At 40.8% G+C, this 7501-nt stretch overlaps 1 long non-coding RNA gene across 1 annotated transcript; it reads right to left on the bottom strand.

Annotated features, from left to right (window-relative positions):
* Positions 1 to 387: 387 nt before the first annotated feature.
* LOC149462735 (uncharacterized) lies at positions 388 to 5948 on the bottom strand. Its single transcript, XR_016312601.1, has 3 exons — positions 5767 to 5948; positions 5175 to 5228; positions 388 to 575 (listed from the first exon to the last, which is right to left on the bottom strand). It is a non-coding gene; the product is annotated as an uncharacterized LOC149462735 (long non-coding RNA).
* Positions 5949 to 7501: the final 1553 nt, after the last annotated feature.

Raw genomic sequence — 7501 nt, 5'->3', positions numbered from 1 at the left:
AGTATACTGTAAAGATGGGGGGCTACATTGCAAAGGGGGGAGCTGTGCTGTAAACATGGGGGACTGTGATGCAAAGGGGAGTCTGCAATGTAAAAATGGGGCCTGCGATGTGAAGGTGGACTGTGATGCAAAGGGGGGCACTGTATTGTAAGGGGGCTGTGTTGTAAAAGATTTCTCTTTGATATAAATGAGGAGACTGTGATGTAAAAGATTGCAGTGTAATGTAAATGAGGGGACTGTGATGTGAAGGAGGGGTTGAGTAAAATACAAACATGAGATTCAGACCTCTACTGGAAGATCATTTTGTTGACCAGTTTCCATGAATTTTACTTCAATACCCCTGATATAGGGTAACATTGTCAATATCAAGTAAAAATTTCCAAAAGCTTTTTTTCGTTTTTGCCAAGTTTATTGTATATGCAGATTTACACAGAACATCGATACACAGACAACATTCAATGTTTAATCATTCTTGTGCTTGGTAATGGTTCATTTGAGTCTTTCATGTTGGTTTTATTTTTTACATCCTTTTTGTTGGGGCTGACATGGCTGAGGAGGGCAAGGAGGGCAAGGATCTGTGCAAACAAAAAGTTAAATTTTGAATACATTAAACATTTGTTTTGTTAACTGACTGTATAAAATATATGCACTTTCTGCATTTTAGATTAGCAGAGAAACCTGTTATTCTGTTGTCACTCTTGTTGTCTTGCATGAATAATTATGTAGGTGGCAAATTTTTTCCCTGTTTTTTGAGCAACCCTGTCAGCATTTACACCATCCCTTAATATACTTTTATTACAGTTAACCTTTCACCATAACCAGTCTAGGTATACTTTCTCATTGATCCTCGAGCACTGAAACACAGAAGCCATGATTTCCATACACTGAACTGATGGCCAACAACCCTGAAACAGCTGTATGCATTTAGGAGTATATGACCCTGTTGCCGACTTCAGGCAACTAAAAATTATCCTTTGCAGTAGGGCAGTGCCTGTACTGCAAACACTGATTGCTTGTCTAGGTCTAGAGCAGGAGTTTCTAAACAAAGGGACAGTTTACTGTCCTTCAGATTTTATCGGGGCTGGACGGTGGCCAGTGGGAGTAGAAAATGTAACGGCATCAGTGGGAATAAAGAATGCCTCATCACTATTGCAAAGTAGAATACTAGCCCATTGTTGATATCCGTGGAAGGAATTGTGCCCCATCACTGGAGTCAGTGGGAGGAGTGGTAACCCATCATTAGAGTCAGTGGGAGGAGTGGTAACCCATCACTAGAGTCAGTGGGAGGAATGGTGTCCTATTACTAGAGTCAGTGGGAGGAATGGTGTCCTTTCACCAGAGTCAGTGGGAGGAATGGTGTCCTATTACTAGAGTCAGTGGGAGGAATGGTGTCCTATCACCAGAGTCAGTGGGAGGAATGGTGTCCTATCACCAGAGTCAGTGGGAGGAATGGTGTCCTATCACCAGAGTCAGTGGGAGGAATGGTGTCCTATCACCAGAGTCAGTGGGAGGAATGGTGTCCTATCACCAGAGTCAGTGGGAGGAATGGTGTCCTATCACCAGAGTCAGTGGGAGGAATGGTGTCCTATCACCAGAGTCAGTGGGAGGAATGGTGTCCTATCACCAGAGTCAGTGGGAGGAATGGTGTCCTATCACCAGAGTCAGTGGGAGGAATGGTGTCCTATCACCCGAGTCAGTGGGAGGAATGGTGTCCTATCACCAGAGTCAGTGGGAGGAATGGTGTCCTATCACCAGAGTCAGTGGGAGGAATGGTGTCCTATCACCAGAGTCAGTGGGAGGAATGGTGTCCTATCACCAGAGTCAGTGGGAGGAATGGTGTCCTATCACTGGAGTCAGTGGGAGGTATTGTGCCCTATTGTAGGTATTATTGGGAGAAATAGTGTCCCATCATTGGTGTCAGTGGGAGGATTAGTGCCCCAAGGGCTGCATACAGCCCCTGGGCCACAAATTGGAGACCACTGGTCTAGAGGAACAATCAAAGAAGATTTAACAACCAGCTCCTTCACTTCTCTCTGGTGCTAGATATGTCCCTGCAGTGACTTCCTCCCCATGCTCTAGTGGCGCAAGGCTATGATGTCATCAAGATCAATGCAGGGTCCATAACCCTGCATTGGATGTATTAATACCAAAGGACAGTCCACTGCTGGGGCCTGTAGAATCAGGGAGGTAAAAGTGTTTCTTCTCTCCCCTAGACTAAACAGGCAATACCCATAAGTTTTAGTCCTAATTAAAAATGGATTGTAAAAAAATGACATCTGTCATAAACACATATGCATACATGGTCATATATGACTAGAGTATGTTTAAAGAATTTGTATTCCTGATATGTGCCTGCTGTACCATGTGCTTGTATGAAGAAATGTCCTGTTCTCTTTGTATTGCTTCCTTTGTGTGAAATCCCTGATGTTCCTGCCAGTCCCCTTTGCTTTTCTATTAAACACTGACCACACTAGGCATGATAATACAGCAAGGTTCAGTTTTCTGGCTGTGCTGTGTGCTAATCCAATGATCAGGCTTGTGTTGACATGCTGCCCCTGCACAGCTGTTTACTGGGAAGATCAGTGTGCTGCTGTTTCTCCTCCCCTAGCTCTCTGAGCTTCTTATGTAGCTGAGAACAGATGGTATATGATCACTTATAAAAAAGGGGAAAAAAGGGGATGTGCAGTAGAGCAGCACCTCTCCCGGGTCAATTCCCTCCTCGTTGGCTGAGACACAGCATTGGGAGCCATTGGCTCCCGCTGCTGTCATTCACAGCCAGTGCTGTGCTGAACGGGGCGAGCTGTGCTCTGTGTGTCGTATGGACACACAGATGTGTTACAAGATCGAGCACACATGAGTGCCCCCAGAGCAAGCTGCTCGGTCTGGGAGCACATGTGCATGCTCACTCTTGAGTCAAGTATGCGGGGGGGGGGGAGCATGGGCTGGGGAACTGAGAAAAGGAGGATCGGGGTTGCTCTCTGCAAAATCATTGCACAGAGCAGGTAAGTATACAGTAACATGTTTGTTATTTAACCTCTTCCCATCCGGCCATGCTGATAAATGGCTGGACAGGAGCGCTGCCGATGCGGGTGGACATTTCTAAACGTTCCCCGCATCCATTGCCTGTGAGTTCTCCCTGGGAGCATGCGGCAAGCTCAATCGTTGCCCACTGTGTCCTCCGGACATAGCAGAATACAGATCGCTGTACGGGACCTCTGTGTGAGGTTCCGATTCATGTGATCACTGATTGGCCAATCAGTGATCACATGAATAGTAGGAAACAAGATGTCACTTCCTGACATCATTGCTTACTACTTGTGAAATCTGTGAATCATCACAGAGGTCACATGATACAAGGCTATTCACAACAGCCTTGTACCATGTGACAAGCTGTGACCAATCAGAGCTCTCACAGTATTTCTCAATGGCTGCAGGAATGCAGCCAGAGAGAAAGAGCAATGATTGCTTTTACAGCCTTTATGGGTGCAAAAGCAATCAGTGTATAGAAAGAAAAAGAAAATCTTCATCACCCTCCACAAGTAGTACAGTGTCACTATGGTGACACTGTACTGCTAGGGTGACAGTATGTAAAAAAAAAACCACATAAATAATATAAAAAATAAAATAAAAATGTAAAAAACATATTTGAAAAATTATAATGTTTAGTTATAAACTAATTTGGGTTATTTTTTGTTTTTACTAAAAAAGGTAGATGAATACATTTTGGCCAAGATTTATGAAAAAAAGATTATTTCTTTGCAAACTTTTTTGCAAAACACTTTTTTTCAGAATTTGTGGTCTTTTTCATTTATATAGCAAAAAAATTAAAATCCCATTGGTGAATAAATACCACCAAAATAAAGTTTTATATGTCTCAAAAAATACTAAAAAGTTCATATGGGTACAGTGTGGCATGACATCACAATTGTCATTCAAAGAGTGATAGCACTGAAAGCTAAAAATTGGCCTGGACTGGAAGAAAAAAAAAAATTAGTGTCACTTTAAGATTTTTTGCTAATTACATGCTGATACTGTTGGCCCAAAGTGAACCTGCAATAACAGAAATATAGAGGAAGCCATAGCTCACTTGTTTATGACCTCCGGAAGGTTTTACGCCCTTCATGACCAGGTCATTTTTTTACTGTGCTACTTTATCTGGCAATTATTTAGTCATGCAACACTGTACCAAAATGAAATTTATACAATTTTTTCACACAAATAGAGCTTTTTTTGGTGGTATTTGATCATAACTGGGTTTTTCATTATTTGCTATATAAATTAAAAAATACTGAAAATTTAGAATTTCAAAAAATGTATTCCAATTTTTTTTAACTTTCTTTTTTTTTTTCATAATGTCATCAGAATAGTTTAGTGTCACCATAGTAACATTGTACTACTCTGGGGGGGTAATCAGGGATTTTTTTCTATCACTCTGGGTTTACCTATAACAGTGATGATCACTATTAAAAGCAACAGTAAACTGTCATGAGTGGCTTTCCATTCATAACAGCTGCCACTGCTGACGTGTTTTGAAAAGGTGCATGATGACCTGGAGCAGTCAGGCCAATCCTGGCTTCACTACATGGTTAGCCACTGATCTAGAGCCAGAGCAAAGGCAGAAATGATTGAACTCTTGTACTGGATACTTGTCCAGGTCTGACTCCATGTACTAAGGCCAAAATCGTAATACCATTTTTTCCATCTTTGTGTTTTTAAGAAGATTCTCCTTCACTTCTTGACCTGTAAATTCAATGGTCAGTGAAATTAGATCTTTCCAATGTGAAGGAAATCCACTTCTGGACAGATGGCATGGGAACAAGTGTCCCCAATGACAAATGTCTCCATATTCCTGTTTTGGCGGCAATTCAAAATTTTGGATCTACCCTCACTTTTAATCCCGGGGACATTGTTGACATGGGGGATCTCTAATGAAGACACAGAGGTTTTAACCCCTAAGCACTCTATCCAAATCTAAAAAAGTGTCTTTAGAAATACCAATACCAAAAAGTAAGCCTTGGCTGCTCCCATATATAAATTGCCCTAAATGCAGTGAAAATGATTTACTACTGATGTGTACTACATAATTCTTTCTGCAAAAAAACATATGACAATATATGCCAGCTGAATACACATACATTACATTTGTAAATGATTTTTGATGTTTACAGACTCACCAGGCTTAGGGCACTTTGGTTTTTGGTCCTGACATTGCGGCACTGGTTTGCATGCTGCAAAATGAAAAGTAAGGACATTATTTATGATGCCACATGTGGTTTAGCCATTATATCACTACTAGTAAAGAAAATATATAAAGGTTTAAAGAACAATTAAAAAAGAAAACACTAAAGCCGAATTTGAGAAAAGTGTGTAGTAGCAAATATTTCTATATCTTTGATCTTTGATAGTTGCTCAGACTTACAGCAGCATATTTGTAAGGCACGGGACAGCACTAAAAGATTATAGGAGAAAATAATGCACTTGCTGGTGGTGATTGATTAAAATGTATTCTTACATAATATACCTGAACTTGTGACAGAAAAATTTCTATGAAACAAGCATGTTATTTAGGTTGTTCATTTTGTTTTTCTTCATGAATCCTTAATAAGTTATACAATCCTTTGAGTTAAGTTATTATTTTTTACTGATGACATAAGACTTATGGATTTAAATGAACACCTCAATGTTATAGACACTAAAACAGGGTAAGACCATTCAGTCAATTTTTCCACTACCTGAAAGGTTTTATAAGCATAAAATGCTACTTACGGTCCTGGCACTTCTGATCATGATGTCCATGATGCTCATGATGTCCATGGTGTCCATGTTGCCCGTGGTGTTCATGGTGTTCCTGATGTCCATGGTGTCCACCTTTAGTTGAAGACATTGTTGTTGGTTGGTGTTAGCAAGTAAGCTCAAAATTAACTCAAAGTAATAGTAAGTTATGTTTTGACTGTGTTGAACCTGTTGCTTTTATACCCAAGTTGTTTCCTTATTGTAACGGAGGTGTTGAAACCCTTGAAAAACCAGTTTGATTTTTTCAAACCCAACATTCATTTTATTCAGAAATCTTTAGAACAAAAAATTATAATGTTCAATAAAGGAAGAGGTGTTGTCTTCCTAGTGTGTCATTTAGTTGCCAATTAGTTGCCATTTAGTTGACTCACTATTTGAACTTTAGATCAAGAATTATCAAGCCGATACCATGACTGAATTATTACATAGTTCCAGAATTCCACATTTTTGTTGCTCTAACTGTACAGTACCATCTATACAATTTCAGATTAAACCTTCTTTCCTCCAACCTCAAATTGGGACTGCATGCCCTTGTCAGGGACCTAGGATTAAAGGAGAAGTGCTGGAAAAAAACACACATACTTACCTACCTACTGCAGCATCGATCTAATGCCTCAGCTCTCCCCCGCCAGTCTTTAACCTTAAAAACTAGGCGATCTTGTGACCACTGATCATTCAGCTCTCGGGTCTGCTCTGAGAACAGAGCGGTGACTGTCAGTTACTGTTCTGTGTTTTGCCCCTCCAGAACTCACAGAAGCCCCAGGCAGTAGAGAGGGTGGGAGCGGCTGGCTCAGGCTCTCTCTCTGGACTGGCTCTGTGATGTCAGTTGTTAGCAAATGTTATCCCACTGTGAGCTGATTCTGGGTCACAGGGGAGCAAAACTAAATGCACTCCTGTGCACATGAAAGCATGGCCAAAAGAGTATTGGCCATGCTTCTCTTTAACCACTTCCCGACCGGCTGTTGTATATAAACGGCCGGACGGTGGCACTGCAGGGTCGGGTGGCCGTTTATAAACGGCCTCCCCGCACCCTGCTTGTGCACGCTCCCCAGGAGCGCGCAGCACCAAGATCCGCTGCCCGCTGTGTCCTCCGGACACAGTGAAACACTGATCGTCATACGGGACCTCTGTACGAGGTCCCGATCATGTGATAACTGATTGACCAATCAGTGATCACATGCAAAGTAGTAAGCAAGATGTCGCTTGTGACATCATTGCTTACTACGTGTGAAATCTGTGAATGATCACAGAGGTCACATGGTACAAGGCTATTCACAACAGCCTTGTACCATGTGACAAGCTGTGACCAATCACAGCTCACTCAGTAGTTCTCAATGGCTGCAAGAATGCAGATAGAGAGAAAGAGAAATGATTGCTTTTACATCCTATATGGGTGTAAAAGCAATGAGTGTAAAGAAAAAAAAAAATCTTCATCACCCTCCAAAAGTAGTACAGTGTCACTAAGGTGACACTGTACTGCTAGGGTGACAGTATGTAAAAAAAAAAAAATAAAATATATAATAATATAAAAAAAATAAAAATGTAAAAAAAATGTTTAAAAATGATAGTTTTTGGTTATAAACTAATTTGGCTTATTTAGTTTTTTTTACTAAAAAGATAACGGAATAAAATTTGGCCAAGATTTATGATGAAATATTTATTTGCAAAATTTGTGTCTACAAGGACTACCAGATATATTTCTATCACT

Source organism: Staurois parvus, unplaced genomic scaffold (assembly GCF_062004578.1).
Source record: "Staurois parvus isolate SC_StPar_1 unplaced genomic scaffold, SC_StPar_1.0 ptg000170l, whole genome shotgun sequence".
NCBI lineage: Eukaryota > Metazoa > Chordata > Amphibia > Anura > Ranidae > Staurois > Staurois parvus.
The sequence above is the reverse complement of the archived record's forward strand: the minus strand, read 5'-3'. Positions and strand labels throughout refer to the sequence as shown.